Here is an 18715-nt window from a genome sequence, read left to right on the forward strand (position 1 = left end):
GAAACATATGACCTTTCGCTTTCTGTGCCTGGCTAATCTGACTTAATGTTCTCCAGATCCATCCATTTTCTTGAAAATGACTTAATTTTGTTCTTCTTTATTGCTGAATAAAATCCCATCACGAGTATATCCTATAATTTTGCAATCCATTCATCTGTTGATGAACACCTGGGTTCGTTCCATAATTTCTCTGCGGTGAATTGTGCTGTTATCAACATGGAAATTAGATAGAGACCAACAGTCACAGATAGAAAACTCCCTCCATAAAACTTCCAAAGCTCAGAAAATTAAAATAAGAATTAATGAATGTGATAGCATTAAACTAAAATGTTTCTGCGCATCAAAGGAAATCATCAAGAGTCTAAAGAGAGAGCCTACAGAATGGGAAAAGATCTTTTCCATCTAGTCCTCTGATACAGAACTAGTGTCTAGAATATACAGAGTATTTACACTAAAAATAAACAAAACAATCAAGAAATGAGCAATAAACTGGACACTTCATACAAGAGGAAATACAATGGTCAATACAAATACAAGTGGCCAATAAATACATGAAAAATGTTCAACATCATTGGCAATCAGCGACATGAAAATAAAAACTACACTGAGATTCCATCTAACTCCTAGTCGAGTGGCAATCATCAAGAAGTCAAACAAATGCTGGCAAGGATGTGGGGAATAGGAACTCTTCTTCACTGTTGGTGGGACTGCAAATCAATTCAGCCACTGTGGAGATCAGTGTGGAGATTCCTCAGAAAACTAGAAATGGACACACAATATGACCCATTCACAAAACTCCTGGGTATCTTTCCAAGGGGACTGAAATTCACGTTTATAGTAAAACAATTAATAATGCCAGACCAAAGTAGCTAGCACCCAGGATTTTCTACACTGGTGCCAACCTTTTTGCTTCTGAATTTTTAAAGCTGAGGTCTGCACATAGAGTGGCAAGAGATTTCTCACAAAAGTTTTTATACCAATACTAAAATAAAACCAATGGAGTAAACTCAGAAGCATAAATAATGTCCTTTAGGTTCCTCCAAGGTTTCACACAAAGCTTCTCCTTTTTATGGTTAACTAATATTCCATGTTATAAGTATATAGAATATCACTTAATACAATGGATATAATATTTTGAATGACATAGTAGTATGGAATACTTAATAGCATATCATAATGCATGAATAACCGGAATATTATTAAGACTTTAAAAAGGATGCGCTACCTATTTCCACAGTTTCTTTTATTTATCTGGCACTGATGAAGCCTTAATGTTGTTTCTCTAACTTGGCTGCTCTAAATATTGCACCAGGAGTGGATGTGCTTATTTCATTTCTTTTGCATATTTGCCCAGCAGAGAGATTTTTGGGTCCTATGGTAGTTCTATTTTAATATCTTGAAGAACCTGAGTTTGAGTTGTCTATAAGGACTAAACTACTTTACATTATACAAGGGCTACTTTTTCCTCCATCCTCAACAACACCTGCAACCTCTTGTCTAGTGCATGTGTATGGGGTGCACTCTGGGGATTGAACCCAGGGACATTCTATCTCTGACCTACCCCCAGTTTTATATGATATGCCAAATAAGGCAATATAATTGTTAAGCTCAATAACGAATGGCATATTTCTACTGAACTATTTTTCTTTTAATTTTTTTATTGGTGCATTGTATTCATACATTGCCCAGTTAGACCCTACCCAATCCCCACCCCATTCCCTTCCCATCCCATGCTTGGCTTAGTGGTTGACATCTATATGTTGGTTTAAGTACATCATGTGCTTTAGAGAGTTTCCTTTTTCTCCCCTCCCATCCCCTCAGTTAGGTTGCCTTATTTGCTCCTCTATAGGATCTTCTTTTTTGCCTAGAGTTCCTCCTATTCTTCATTTATTTTTGTTACTGGGAATTGAACCCAGGGAAATGCTACTGCTGACCTTGCATCCTGTATATTTTTATGTTGAGATAGATTCTTGCTATGCTATCACACACTGACCTCAAACTTGTGATCCTCTGGTCTCAGCCTCCTGAGTACTGAAATTACAGGTTTGGTCTCTACTGAACTATTGTAAGTATAATCAATTTATTGTGCAGACAGACTCTAATTGAGGAACTGCACAACTGAAAAGATCATTTAAATGAAAAGGAATGGTTGAAAAATTATAGAATTACCCATTATGGAAACATGCACAAAGCATATGTTAGTAATTACTGAATATTAGTTAAATATGTTTATTTTGCATAGCTATTTGCTTTTTTCAGTGACAGCTGGGGAATAGTCTTTGGTTTATTGATATCGTTAGAAGTATATCAAATATATTGTGGGTATAGGGTTGGATAGAACTCCCCCAGCCAGTGGAACCAGCCTCAAGGGATTAAGATTATTTTCAGGTAAAAAGATATGGCTCATGATTCTTTTATACATAGTTATATTTTCAGACAATAACATTTATGTAGTGAATATAAGTATTCAAATATATCGAGTTATTCCGTTTTAGTTAATTTATTTTTAAGTGATATGCTTTTATTTATCTATTTTGCAGTGCTGAGGATTGACTCTAGGGGCATTCTACCCCTGAGCTACACTTTTGGCACCATTTTATTTTTTATTTGAAAACAAGGTCTCATTAAATTGCTTAGACTGGCTTCAAACCTGCAATCTTCCTCTTTCAGCTCCCCAAGTACCGGGATGACTGGCCCACATCACCATGTTGGGCTGTGATAGTTGATTACTAAGCTGCAGTGACAACTTTCTATGTTGAAAGTCTTACTTTTACGTTTTCCCAAATACTTTATATTTAGTCCTCTATAATGATCAACTGAAGAGTCCAGATTATATCCAGACTGTAAGAATTATCATTTTGCGTAACTCACACTTAAAATTGCTCATTACCATTTTGTCATTGTGTATAGAACAGTAAATAGATATGAGTTCCATTTTGACCAAAAAGATAAATGACTACCAAGAATAAACTTTTTAATATTATTACAATAATTTTTACAAGTGACAGTCAACAAAAGCCTAAACATTAAAAAGTAAATAAGTTACTTTTTAGTAGTTTAAGAAGTAAGCATTTATAGTAACCACAGTTGCATTGGAACTCAGAATACATTTTATTCTACGTAACAGAGGTCCAGTTTTTCTTGAGACCTGCTCATGTCTCATCCATCTAGCAATCTCTGGTAATGACCATAATAAGTGTAAGTGAACTACCTGAGTTGAGGCTCCTTATGTATGCTGGGTCAATTTTGTGCACTTTAAATATGGTTAATCTTGCTGGGCTTGGTGGTGCACACTTGTAATCCCCGTGCTTGGGAGGCAGAGACAGGAGGATCGTGCTGGTTTGAAGCCAGGCGCGCTGGTTTAAGAGACCCTGTTTCCAAATAAAAATATAAAATAGGTCTGGGAGTGTAGCCCAGAGGAAGAAGGGTTTCCAGGAACCCCAGTACCACACACACACACACACACACACACACACACACACACACACACAAATATATATGGTTAATCTTCACAAAATACCATGCAATGCCATCATCATTACCGATAGTTTTAAATTTTCATATTTTCTTGGTGCATTGTAGTCACATGTGGTCATGATATTTAAAGTGACAAAATTCACTTATGTACACAGCACATCTTGATGGGTTTCCCTCCTTACTCTACCACTCACCCCCTTCTTTCCTCCCTGAGTACACTAGTGCTGCTGGTAATGATACATTCATATACAAATATAACATTTCTTGGTCTCTTTTCCTCAAGTGTCATTTTTATCTCTCTTCTTTCCTCCCCTGACTTCCTTCCCTTATTTTTTCTCTGTCCTCATTTCCATGAAGTCCTTTCTTTCCTATCTTCTTTCTAGCTTCCACATATAAGAGAAAATATGTGTTTCTTGATTTTTCTGTATCTATCTGATCGCACTTAGCATGAAGTTCTCTAATTCCATCCATTTCCTGCAAAAAATTATAAAAAACAGTTTTTTCTTTTTAATGGATGAGAAAAACTTTGTGCGCATAACACATTTTCTTTATTCATTCCTTTGTTCACAGACACCTAAATTGTTTCCCTAACTTGACTACTGTGAATTGTGCTGCTATAAGCATGAGTATGAATGCATCACTACAGTCATCTAACTTTAGTTCTTTTGGAAATATACTGAGGCATGGAATTTAAAAAGAGTCTGGAGCAACATGGCAGGGGTTTTCAGGTCCTCAAAACAAAACTGGAATTGCAACTGTGAGCCAGGGTTAACTTATGGTGCACGCCCCAGCTGAAGACGCATTGTGTAATTTTCTAAGTCAATTACAGTAAGGATTTTCCCCAAATCGGATCTTAAAAAGTTTTAAGCCATTAGTAATATAACATTGCACTGGAAATTCTTAGAGTTTTAGTGATTTGTTCTTAGTTACCCCAATCAGCTGGACGGCGAGGGATAGTTTGAAAGAGAAGTCATTCAATCCCAGGACTAGAATTCTCCCTATGTTCTGCTGGATATAAACAAGGCTCTAGCAACTCTCTATCAATTATCAACTATTTTAGGAAAAGGCGAGCCAGACTCAATGCAAAGCCAAGGCACAGGGAGCTGTAGAAGTCCAGAGAGGTGCCATCATGTTTAGAGTATTTCGTAAATTAAACAGACATCCAGTGTATATACACAACAGTTTATAAAGCCATAAGGAAGAACAAAATTATGTAATTGTCAGGAAATGGATGGAATAGGAGCGCAGTATGTTAAGTAAAATATGCCAAACACAGAAAATCAAGGATTATGTTTTCTTTCCTATTTGGAAACTAGAGAGAGAGAAAAAAAAAGGAAGGAAATGAACCTTATGAAAGTAGAAGAGAGAGCAGTAGGATGGAAAAAAGAAATCAGGGGACAGAGGAGGATAGGAAAAGAGGAGATACAAGAAAATAAATTAGACCAGTTTACTATGTTTATGTATGACTATATCACAGACAATTCCATTATCATGCATGATCATAATGCACCTATAAAAATTTTAAAAGAAACAAAAATAAAAAAGAACAAATAAATAAATTGGTACAGTTCTTTCTACTTTATATATTGATGCTTATTTCTTTTGCAAGTAGAAGGATATCTGGAATAAGATCTATGTACATTCTAAGAAGAGCGATGCTAATTGCCTTTGTAAAGTATGCAAGAAGGTGTATAACCTAAACCTTGTCAAAAACCCAATATTTTCCTTTTTATTTTTTAACTGATGTAAAATTTATACAGAATGAAATGTACAAATCTTAGCTATCCAGCTTAGTGAATTTGGGCAAACTTATATGTGTTATAAATGCTATGTTATTAAGTTCTGAACTATCATTCATTTTACTTTCTCTCCCTCTCTCTTTTTTTTTTTCCAATACTGGGGATGGAACCCAGGGGCATTCTCCCTCTGAGCTACACTCCCAGCCCATTTTTTCCCTTTATTTTGAAACAGGGTCTCACTGAGTTACAAAGGGCCTCACTAGTAGCTGAGGCTGTCCGTGAACCATGATTCTCCTGTCTCAGCCTCCCAAATGCTGGGATTACAAATTTGCACCACCACGTCTGGCTTCACTTTCTCTTTAGAAAATCATCACCCATAACCACCCTCCACTGTTCTGATTTCTGTAATAATAGAACACTTTTTCATTTCACATTAGGTATAAGGAGTCGTATATTCTTTTTTATTTGATTTTGTCACTCAGCTTGATATTTCTGAGATTATTTCAAATTGGTTGTGTATCATCAAATTGTTTTTTTAAGTTGCTTTTTATCCTATGAGTATAATACAAATGATATTTGTAATTTCATGTTGATAGATGGATATTTTAGATTTTTCAATAGTTTTTAAACTATCCATATTTTATATAGTCATTTTGTGATAGTCACTTTTATATCCATTAGATAAACATCAGGTAGTGAAATTATTATTTCCTGTAATAGATGGATGTTCAATTCTAAAATAAGTTGTCAAATTGATTGCCCAATTGCCAGATGACTTGGTTACATTACATACACATACCACCAACTAATAACGGCTTTAGGTCTCCAATAATAATAACAGTCCAAATTTAAATACACCATGCTAAAAATTTTTTAACATTTAAAGATAGAATGAATTTAATATTTGGACATCTTTATATATACTCTACTACAAAATGTACACATATATACTTCAGTGGATATACCATTTAACCTTATTCCCAAGATGCATATTGGAAGATATTTAAAAAGCAGTCTTATGATTTTATAAGTCACCTTGTAAGTTTAAAATTGCCACATTTACTTTTGCTTTCAGAGTTCCTTATACAGATCTTTCTTTCTTTCTTCCTTCCTTTCTTTCTTTCTTTCTTTCTTTCTTTCTTTCTTTCTTTCTTTCTTTCGTTTCTTTTATTGCGGGTCTGAGGATGGAACCCAGGGACACTCGACCTCTGAGCTACACCCCCAGTCCTATTTTTTATTCTTTATTTTGAAACAGGGTTTCACTGAGTTGGAAAGGGCCTCACTAAGTAGTAACTGAGGCTGTCCATGGACCACGATCCTCTTGTATCAGCCTCCCAAATGCTGGAATTAAAAGCATGCACCACCACACCCGGCCAGATATATTTCTTATAGTTTTTTTTAAGGCAATATATTTTGCCATTTTACTTAAATCCACCTCAAAATTCTATGAACATTAGCATTTTGTGCTCAAAGTGCAAAATAAATTGAAAATGTTAGGAGTCAAACAAAACCAGTACATCTCAGATTTTCGTCCTTGGAACTTTAAAAAAAAGCATGGGAAAAGAATTTAAATTGTGGTATTTATACATATACACATAAGGAAGAAAAAAAATCATGTCATTTTCAAGAAAATGTATGGACCTAAAGGCTCTTATGTTAAAATCAGCCAGCCTCAGAAAGTGGAGGGTTGTATATGTTCTCATATATGGAAGCTAGAGAGAAATTAGAAAGACAAAAGGGACTTCAAAAAGATGGAGGAACGATTTCATTGGAACAGTGGGGACAGTTTGGGGAAGAAAAGTGAGAAAGGAGAAGAAAACTTGATGGAGGGTGCATACACATCTGCAGAAGTATCAGTACCAGCCTCAGTACCAACATGCCCATGGAGGAGGAGCGAGCAGGATGAGATCAAGAGGGAGATACGCCAAGTGCTGGGTGCATGTGTATTTCTATCTCTCTGAACCTCATCATTATGTGTAATTGTAATGCACCAATGAAAGTATATTTAAAAATTAATTTTTTTTGAATTTGGTAAAGTTACATGATATTTACATAAACCAGAAATTTATCTCAGATTGTATTAATTACAAGTCAAATACGCATTCTAATGTGGAAATTGTACTGAGACAACATATTATTTTTAATCACCAGAAACAATGTACTCTGTTCCAAGTGTGGATTCTATGCTTCCCTGTAGCTCAGTTCCACATCTTGGAGCAGCAGAGTCTGTCATCCATATAGAAACTCTCGCATCTTATTCTTTTGAGAGATTTCCCTGTGCTGCATCCTTAGCATTTCAACTCTAAAACGAAAACTAAAAATTCTCATGAAAATTTCCAGATAGCTCTATAACATTGATATCTTGTTAACCTTTTCAGAAATCTGTAATTGGACAATATGGGAATTTTTTATTTTCAAATTTCTTAGTTATGACAAATATATATAGTGATGATAGAATCTTTTAAAGGTTACTGTGATTTTAATGGAAAGAGTAACAAAAGTAACTTACAATAATTATTAATAAAGATGACTAAGAAATTATTTTAGAAGAGAGAAAAAACTCTTCTATTTCTTTATAGTAACTATGTAAAACTTAGACCTGAGAACTTTTATATTTTATAACAACAGCCAGCAATTCTTCACTTATATCTAGATCAGATAAAATATTATTGTGTTATAGTATTTTAGAAACAAAATATTAAAAAGATATTGTACATACAGTGTATGGTCTTAGTAGTTTTTAATGTATTTTCTTTGTCAGTATAACTTTAAAACAAGATGGAGAAAATGTATTTTAAAATTTTAAATAGTTTTTAAGGTATAGAAATTCCATTTGAAATTTAGGTAATTTAAAAAAATTATGGCAGAAACAGAATAAGAATAAATAGATATTCTAATTCTGAAATCTTACATCTCTACTGTAATAGTTATAAAATGTCAGTATGTTAGATTTGGGGGAAGGGTAACTACTAAAAACTGTTTAAAGATTTGTTAAAATTTGGAGCTTAATATTGAGTGAAGGTGTCATTTTCTTAAGACTTTTGCTTCTAGTTTAGTTCTAACATAGACCAAATTTGAGAGATGTCTTTCTTTTTTTTCTGGCTTTAATTCATATTGCCAAGAAGAATAAAATGCACTTTTAATACTTTTTATACTCTTCTCTAAGATGTCCAGAAAAGGCTTCTTGAGTAAGACTGCATTTGAATAAAGACCTGGAATTTGCAAATGAGTGAAGATTTGTAGGTATTTAGTGGAAGAGAATGGGACAGAAATTGCTACATCCCTGAGGCAAAGGTTGAGTCTTAAGTATCAGGAAAGAGCATGATGATTGGTGTGGCTGCAGTCATGAGAACAGGTGAGGAGGGCAACACCTGCATAGGACCACTGGAAGCACATTGGCTTTTCCCTGAGCGGGACTGAAAGTCATTGGAGGACTGAGGGCAGAAGACTGTCATGGTCGGCTTCTGTTTTAGCAGGGATACTCTGGATAGCCTGGAGTTGAGAGGACACATATGGGAGCATTAATGCCAGTTAGGAGGTTACTGCACTATCCTGAAAGAGAGATAATTGAAAGGTGGTTTTAGGTCATAGTATTGGTGTTGGTGAGAGGTGGTCAGACTCTGGATAAGTAGAAATGGGAGCTGAGAGAATATTCCAGTGTTAGATGTGAGGTATAAAAGACAGAAGGAAGAGTTAGGATGCTTAGCTTTTTATTTCAGAGATTATAAATGTACTATTTTCTATGAACTCTGTGGAAAACATTTTCCATGGTTACTGTCAGGTCTTTATTTCCAAACGTCCTGATTTCTCAGTAGGGGATGATGACAATCTCCTCAGTGGCCTTTCTGTTGCAGGGTTCATGGTTTCCAAACTACTCTTCACATCATCTCTTGCTTTTTACTTTCTGAAGCAAAAATCTGTTCTTACATGCTTATGTGCTCCCCTGCCACACACCCAACGTGGAGTAGTGAGACAATAATAGAGTCATTAGTAGTCAAAACATGGAAAAACAAGAGGCACACAGGATTTGCTGTTCTGTGCCAATGCTTAAACACAGCTGGGCATGTGTAGGAAGTTCTTCGATAAGGACTCAGTTCTAGTGCTTTCTAGAAATAACTATCCATGGGTCTTGGCTTCACTCACTGGGCATTTGGTTCTGCTTTCATGACTCGATTAACCTTTTATTTTCCACAAAATATAGCAAATGTTGACAAGTGAGGCAGTTTGTGATTCCAAGACTGTTTATTTTGTATTATTTCAACTTCTTAGTTCCAGTATGATGTTTGCACTAATCCAGTTCTCTTAAGAATTTTGTTAGTATCTCACAAATATTTTCATATTTACTCCTTAAGGCAAGAGATAGCATTCACAAAACCCTCTAGGAAAAACCCTACTCTATCTTAGGATTCTCTCTCCATAAGATTTCTGCTGGTGCTGCTTAGGAACAGGTTCTCCAGTATTCTTAGCTCTGTTGTGTAAGAAGGAAGGTGGATATGAAGTTCTTCAAGGTTATTTTTTTAATCTCACTGAAGAGTCTACAGAGTCACTCCTTGATTGAAATAAACACCAATAGGTGTTGGTGTTAGCACTGTAGAAACTATGGTCAAATGCTTTATGCATAAATGGTTTTATTTTTTATTTTTATGTAGATCATATTGAAATTGGCATAAATTCAGACTGTGCTTGGTGCCCTCTCCCCCATTTCTCCTCCCCCCTCCTAACAATGAGTGTCCTAGTTGACCATGCTACATTCATACTTGTACACATTTTCAGATGTAGCTCCTCCACTAATTGACCTCAGCCTTCTTTGTCTCCTATCCTACCATTTCAGTTTTGCTGAGGTTTCTCCTTCACCATGTGTAGTCCCACTGGTATTCCTAATACTCTCTAGTTGGGCATTTTAGAGAAAACATACATCCCTTCTCTTTCTGTGCTTGGGTGATCTCACTTAACATAATATTCTCCAGGTCTTTCCATCTTCTTGAGAATGACGTTATTTTGTTTTTCTTTATAGCTGAGTAGAATTCCATTTTGTGTGGCTTAGTTAGAGAAGGATGGGAATTTTATGAGTATTGTGTGAATTAATAAGCTGAGCATTCATGAAAGACATTAAGTGTGGCCCATCATTCTTGCCATGGTGTCCATAAGACTCATAACAATTGGCATAGCCAGTAGTCACAGCACAGTATGGTGGATGCAACTCCAATGTATGTACGAATTATAACTAGAACTAACAACTAACAGATAATAGAGACAGATGTTGAAATAGGGGGCCCAGCTGGGGAAAATTCAGATGATCATTACTACATGACTGAGAATTTGAAGTCCGTGTTCATTGAGCAGTGTTTATTGGAGCAGGACCATGGGAACCAGGTTGATAAGGAGGCAATAGTTTGCACTATTAACACCATGATAGGGATTCTGAAGCCCATGGTTATTGGTTGCCAAAACGTCTTCTTGAAGCCACAAAAGAATACCCCACTGAAGGTGAAACTTTCAGCTTCTAAGGAAGAGCTGCATGGCTGGCAGCCACTCTTGGAGCTGGGCTGCCAAGCAAATTGCAAGACTAGCGATCCCAAATTTGACAAACTTATACGAAAACTACCTTCCAACAATTTTCTGTGGTATTGTAAAAAGGTACAAATTAAAAATTTATATAGTATAGCTACTACACTAACATGTGGAAACAGAAAGCTAAAAAGGGGTTGTCCAGTTTTTGAAAGTCCTTTCCCACACTAACACTAATACTAAGGAACTAAAATCCCAATCGCCATGGAGGCTGTGTGAGAGAATTGTACAAGGTAAGCTCCCTAAATAAGACAAAGGGACATCTATAGAAATTGCCCTGTCCTCTCCTGAGGTTGCCCAGCCTATTTTAGCCAGACCTCAACCTCAGGAAGTAACGACTATATTGTGCAAAATTATTGATGATACTGATGAGGACAGCAGTAAAGGAAAAAAGCTAGCCAGGGCCATGCTTAAAAAAGCCAGACCCAAGACTAATCTTTTCTACAAGGACATAAAAAAGAAGAAAGTAGAAAAGGGTGCTCTACCAGTTAAGACTATCAAAACTTCCACACCATTAAAGGTATTCCCAGGGACATTAGGATTCAATGAAGGTGCTAATATAGAATGAATAGTCAAATTTAAGAGCTTTTTCTATAGAGAACTGCAATAATTAAGGCAGATATTCTCCCCCCCAAAAAAAGGATGTGGATGATGACGCTCTGGAACAAAATAGCAAACACCTTATTAATTTACAACACCGAAATGGCAGCAATCATTGGAATAACTGAGAACACACACATTTTGATGCACTATAACAACTGGTTGTGGGGCACGTAGGGAGGTACATTCACATTTTTTTGGGTGGATTATGATACCACGGGAAAAAAAAAAGTCTTTTTGCCACCTAGATTATGCAGCATTTGAACCACAATACCACTGGAATGCTTTGACATAAGCCATTACATTATATAGGAAATTAGGGGTACTTCTTATGATATATGCCCCTTAGTTAGCTACACCATTAACTGCACCACTGATCCCTGCCATGAGAAGGCTGATAATGAAGGGCTCTCCACCTGGCCAATGGATCGAACCCTTCTACCTCCAGGCTACCCTCCCAGAACTATTTTATATTTATTTGGAAACAGGGTCTCTTAAGCCAGCAAGGCTGGCTTTGAACCTGCGCCATCCTCCTGGATGCTCCTAGCTTCAGCATTGGCACCTCTAGTGCAGGCAGCAGTAGATAATTTTAAATGACATAGAGATTTGGAATCAGATAAAGTAATCACATTAATAAGACATGAAACAGTGGGAATTTTATAAAGCAAATGTTCTCATTCTCAATACAGAACAAACCCACACAGCAACAACAAAATTACCAGTCCAGACAAGGACCTCCAAGATGCTTTAAGTGTAATCAACCCTCTCTGTGCTGCTGTAGACAGCAAAATACAGGCGGTGGAATGAGGAACCAGAATACCAGAAGAAGTTGGGGACAAGATAGTTCAAGGCCCCAAAACTAACAAGGCAATTGGAATAAGAATCAAAACTTTCCAAAAAAACACATGGACCCAATGGCTCTGGCCCCAGATGAAATTTTCCCTTTATGGATATCATACCAGGAAACAACAGTCATCAGGCCATCAATACAACTTCAGGTGGTAATAGAAGGAAAGGACATAATATCTCCTTTCTAGTGGATACAGGAAGTGAAGTAACTATAATATATAGTGTATCATTACAAGGAGTACTAGACAACAAAATAATGATAGAAGGTGTAAATAATGTCAGTAGTAGATGACCAAGGAAGGAGATAGTGTTAAGAAATTAGGACAGGACAGATTTAAAATGCCAAGTAATATTTATACCAGCCACACTTGATATCTTGGGCATGGACATGATCCCCAAAATATTTGGGAACTACTATCATTGAAAAAATTAAAGCCGATAGAGTAGTTTCTAACAGAGGTTAAAATGCCACCAATCAAGTTACTCCCTATAAAACCTTCATTTACTAAGCAGTATCCTCTTAAGGGAGGACATGAGGAAGTAACAAAAACTATAGAAAAATTATTGAAGGAAGGAATGATAAAAAGGATACAGCCTTTCAAATATAATAGGCCCATATGGCCAGTAAAGAAACCCTCTGGACTATATAGATTCACAGTAGACTATAGAAATATTAATAGGCTTTCTCCTGAGATGCCAGGCAATCTACCAGAGGTAGAAGAGATATTCAATCAGATTAATAAGTTTCAGCCTAATATATTCATAACCATAGATCTAATTGATACTTTTTTGCTATCCTATTATGTGAGGAATCCCAAGACATAACTACCTTTGCAGGGGATAATAAATAATATAGATTTACTAGGGTTCCACAAGAATATAGGAACAGTCCCCTAATAGCCTATATAATGTTATCCTTGTCATTAGAAAAAATTAAACCACCCAAGGGGATAAAGGTGCTTTTATATGTGGATGACATCCTAATTTTAGGAAAAGCAAAAGACCAAGTAAAGGAATATACTTCTTAATAGACAAGCTCACACAAGACAGAATATCAATACTGAAAAAGTACAGGGACTGTCAAATTTTTAGGGGTACAATGGTCCCTCAGTCTTGTCTAAGATAGTGAGTATACTGGAACCCACTAATAAGACAGAGGTCCAACATTTAATTGGCTTGTTTGAGTATTGGAAGAACCACATACCTTACTTACAGATCTTATTAAAAACAATGTATGAGGCAACAAGAAAGGCAGCTGATTTCATGGGAGAGACAGTGCAAATCATTTAGCGATACCAAACAATTATTGGAAAGATTCAAGCAATTATACATTCCCAGGGAACAGGATGTCATCACCTTTGATATCACTGTCATCAATGGTTGTGGAAACTGGGAAATATATGCAGAAATCAAAAATAGTCAAGGTACACCAGTAGGTTTCTACTGTAAGAAGTTCCCCTTTAGTAACAATAAGTATAGTCTCTTTGAAAAAATAGTATGGACACTGTTCAAGGCTATAAAAAACACCTCTTCAATAATTAGACCACAAGAAACCTTGAAGATCAGGACTACTAAACCTATTTAACCATGGTTAAAAATGGACCCATCAGAAATCAGAAGAGTAGAGCTAGGCGTGGTGGCGCACACTTGTATTCCCCGCACTTGGGAGGCTGAGACAGGAGGATCATAGGTTTGAAACCAGCCTCAGCTACTTAGTGAGGCTCTCAAAAACTTAGTGAGACCCTGTTTCCAAAATATAAAATAGGTCTGGGAGTATAGCCCGGAGGTAGAAAACTCTGAGTTCCACCCCCAGTACCAACAACAACAACAAAAAAAAAAAAAAAAAGAAAAGAAAAGAAAAAAAAGAAATTAGAAGAGTACCCATGAATCCAAAAGTACTCCACTGGAAATGGTACCTAACAGAAACATTACTGAATAAAAAATGGTACAATAAGGGAAACATCCTCTCTTAGACAGAGGAAATAGCAGGCTTACTATTGATTTTATGCCCTGAAATAGTTAAGGAAACCCTGGAAAAATCCATAGGGAAGTGGGGACCAAGTAAATGGACTCCAGAGTTACCTAATTTATGGTTCCCAGACAGGTCCTCAAAAATTGTAAATGGCAAGGTGAAATGGAAAGCTGTGGCCTTTAGACCAGAGGATGGTAAAATAATAACCCAGGAAGGACCCTCCGCCTCAGCCCAGCATGCTGATGTAATTGTGGCATGGTTGGCTTGTAAGCACACTATACAGGAGCAGAAGAGTATTTTGTATATATTCACAGATTCTTGGTGTGTGGCTAATGAAATAGACATATGGTCAGGACTATGGAAGCTGAATAACTGGACCATGAGTAGTAAACCAATTTGGTCCAGGTATGTTTGGAAACAAATGGTATAAAGTACTATAAAAATGTATGTATCCCATGTATAAGCATACACAAATAAGCAAGACCCCGCATCTATACAAAATGCAAAGGTAGACCAAATAGCTCTAAGTACGGTTACACAGAGTGTACCTCCATTAAGACTAAAAGCTACATTATCAGGCTAGAGAAATATGATGGAAAAGTAAGAATAAATAAGGGATGGCACATGGTGAGACCAAACAGACACAGGGATTAACCAAAATGAACTATGGAATATACATAAAATGCTGGGACATGTGGGCATACATGCCTCTACCAGTGGATACAGGACAGGAATCTGGGAATAACATGGAAACAGTGCCAGGAAGCCAAAATAAGCTGCCACCAATGTCCAGGAGAAAAGAAAAGGTTCCATAGGAACTCTTCAGCAGCAACATTAACATCTTTAACCTTCAATCACATAGTACAAATTGAATTGATTGGATCTTTGACTGATAGCAAATATATATATATATATATATATATACATATATACATATATATATATATATATATATATATATATATATATATATATACCATGGTGGACAAGGATTGGGGGTGCAAGTATATCTCATAAAACAAACAAGCGGCCACTTTAAAGATGTGTGGCAATGGACAGCACATCTTGGTACTCCTATGATAATTAAAAGTGATCAAGGGACTCATTGTACAGGACAAACAGTACAAAAAGAACATCAGACCCTAGGTATAATGTGGAATTTCCATCTGGGATATAACATCACAGCAGCAGGTAATATGGAAAGATTTAATCACTTAATCCAAGCAAAGTTGATACAATTTAAAAACTTTCCACTAGATGAAGCCCCACTGATTGCTCTGTTCAAAATAAACACTAGACCTAGACTGCACAGAAAGTCACCCCTGGAAGAAGTGTGTTTGGTCCCAAAATGTGGGATTATTGCCCTCAGGAATGTACACATGAGCCACTTAATGTATAGTTAGGACAAGAGGTAACTGTGTGCTCTCTCAACAGGACACTGTAGCACAAGAAACAGGCAATAACTTGTGGAAAACAGGAGGAAAAAAGAGAGCTCCACATGACCAAACTTAAGGATATAGCAATGAAATGAATTTATACATTTTCTGTATTTTGAAGGCTTGCATAATTGACTGTATAATGAGCCAGTTAGATATAGAAGTGTGTTTGTTTCTTGTGTGATAATGGATAATATATTTGCTTTAATGTCTTTTATGCTAGTATATGCCTTCGTTAGTGGACTTGTAATACATGGAATGTGCATGATTCCAATGTATAGTTCACTTTTCTGAATTTTGATCCTGGGAAGCCATTGAAGCTTCCCTTGGACCAAGGGGATAGAATGTTGTGAGCATATGAAATATATGTCAGAATATGGGTATAGCATAGAAATAGATGAATGAGCCAGATATGTGAGAAGAACCAAGGCATAAGAAGGTGTAACCAACACACATAGGTGTAACCAACACTCACAGGGCATTATCAATGGGAAGACAAAGTAACAGACTCACACCCACAGGGCATAAACAATGGAAGACAAAGTAACATCAACTCAGGGTATAACTGGCCTAGCAAGTGGCCATATGAGCAGCTATGAGCCACCGTCTACGAGGCTGAACGTTGGCTTGGCCAGGGAACTCCCTGATAGCTGGTGGACTATTCCTCTAGATGGTTAGGCTCAACGACTGTCTGATTCTCTGGACCTCGAGCACCTGCCCCTCGACCATTGGCAACTGCTGTGACTGTGATCCTGAACCTAGGTTACCTGTGGAGAACCGTCTTGCCTCAGGTAACCAAATGTTATCTGCCTAATGTCTTAGTTAGCCAAGGATGGGAGTATTATGAGCATTGTATAAATTAATAAACTGAGCAGTCGGGTGTGGTGGCGCATGCTTGTAATCCCCCCGCTTGGGAGGCAGAAACAGGAGGATGCACTGGTTAAAGCCAGCCTCACTGGCTTAAGAGACCCTGTTTCCAAATAAAAATATAAAATAGGTCTGAGAATGTAGCACGGAGGTTTCCAGGAACTCCAGTACCCCCAAAACAACAACAACAACAACAACAACAACTAAACCGAGCATCCATGAAAAACATTAAGTGTGCCAGATCATTCTCACCATATTGTCCCTAAGACTCACAACATCCAGGGAGTTTATTGTGGCTGCACAAGACCCTGGGGGTGCTGGGCTGGACATTTTCCCACGGGAACCGCGACTTCACTTATGTTGTTATTAAGAGCCACTCTGGGTCTCTGGAGGGTGTGATAATCTCAGCTTCCACTACTCCTTCAGTGGGGTGAACCTCAAAATCTCAGTCCCAGGGAGTTTATCGTGGCTGCAGGAGTCCCTGGGGGCACAGCACTGGGACTTCTCCTATGGGGACCACAGTTTCACTTACAATTTTGGGGTGCACTGGACTGGATCTCTGGTGGGCCTGGTGAGCTCTGTCGCTGCTGGTAAGTTGGGGCCTCCATGGAACCCTGAGCCGCAAGGTTGGCAGGTTTCTTTTCTGTTGTTGGGCTCTGCTCTGGATCGCTGTAGGTGTGGTGAGCTCAGCTGCTGGAAATCGTAGCTGGTATTTGCGCAGGAAGAACTGACTTACAACCTGTTGCTCTGCACCTGCTCACTTCAGCCCGTGTTTTCCTTTTTGAAAGTCTTTGGAGTCCAGTGCTGCGAGGCACAGTTCAGCTCATAGGGATGGGCAGCAGGAGTTGATGGAAACTCAGATGTACAATATTTTTAATGATACTGCATTCCATGAGACAGCCACCAGTGAAAAAGAGGCAGGTGTGACAAATCAAGCTGAATGGAAAGTGTTTAAGGAATCTGAATGGAAGAAAAGCCAATATATGCTATCCAAAAAAAGTTTCTGCTCATCAAAGGAAATCATCAAGAATATAGAGACAGCCTACAGAATGGGAGAAGATCTTTACCAGCTCTCCCTTTCATAGAGGGCAATATCCAAATTATACAAAGAGCTTATGACTTTACACTAGCAAAACAAATAATCCAGTCAAGAAATGGGCAACTGAATTGAATAGATACTTCCACACACACACACACACAAAAAAAAAAAAAAAAGAGAGATACAAGAGCTGGGCATGGTGGCACACAGCTGTAATTTAGCATTTGGGAGGCCAAGACAGGAGGATCGCAGTTCAAGGACAGCCTCAGCTACTTAATGAGGCCCTATGCAACTTAATGAGACCTTGTTTCCAAATAAAGAATAAAAACTAGGGCTGGAGGTATAGCTTGGAGGTAGAATGCCCCTGGCATTCCATCTCCAGTACTACGAGAGAGAGAGAGAGAGAGAGAGAGAGAGAGAGAGAGAGAGAGAGAGAAGATACAAAGGGCCAATAGATATATTAAGAAAAGTTCAACATCATTAGCAATTAGGGAGATGCAAATCACAACTCTAATGAGATTCCACCTAACCCCAGTCAGAATGGCAAGCATAAAGAAGTCAAATAACAATAAATGTTGGTGAAGATGTGGGGAAATAGAAATTCTTCTACAGTGTTGATGGGAGTACAAACTAGTTCAGCTGCTATGGAGATTAAAGTGGAGATTCCTTAGAAAACTGGGAATGGATCTACCATATGATCTGGCTATACCTACTAAGTATCTTTCCAAAGGGGCTGAAATCAGAGAAGTACAGTAACATATACATACCCATGTTCATAGCAGCACAATTCACAATAGCCAGACTATGAAACCAACCTAGGTCTCCATCAACAGATGAATGGATTAGAAAATTATGGAAAATACACTCAATGGAATTCTACTCAGCAATAAAGCAGAACAAAATTATTTCATTTGTAAGAAGATAGAAAGACCTGGACAACATTATGTTAATTGAGATTAGCTAAGCACAAAAAGAGAAGGGACATATGTTTTCTCTAATATACTTCAGCTAAAAAGTATTTGGGATACCAGAGGGACTCCAAACAATGGGGATCCTCAGTAGAGTCAAAGAGGAAGGGTAGGGGAGGATAAAGACTGAGGTTCATTGATAGACATGCTACTAGCAACTATTTGTATACATGCAATTAAAAGTTTGTTAACCTGGACAA

The sequence above is a fragment of the Muscardinus avellanarius genome (genome assembly GCF_963383645.1).
Source record: "Muscardinus avellanarius genome assembly, chromosome: 1".
Classification (NCBI taxonomy): domain Eukaryota; kingdom Metazoa; phylum Chordata; class Mammalia; order Rodentia; family Gliridae; genus Muscardinus; species Muscardinus avellanarius.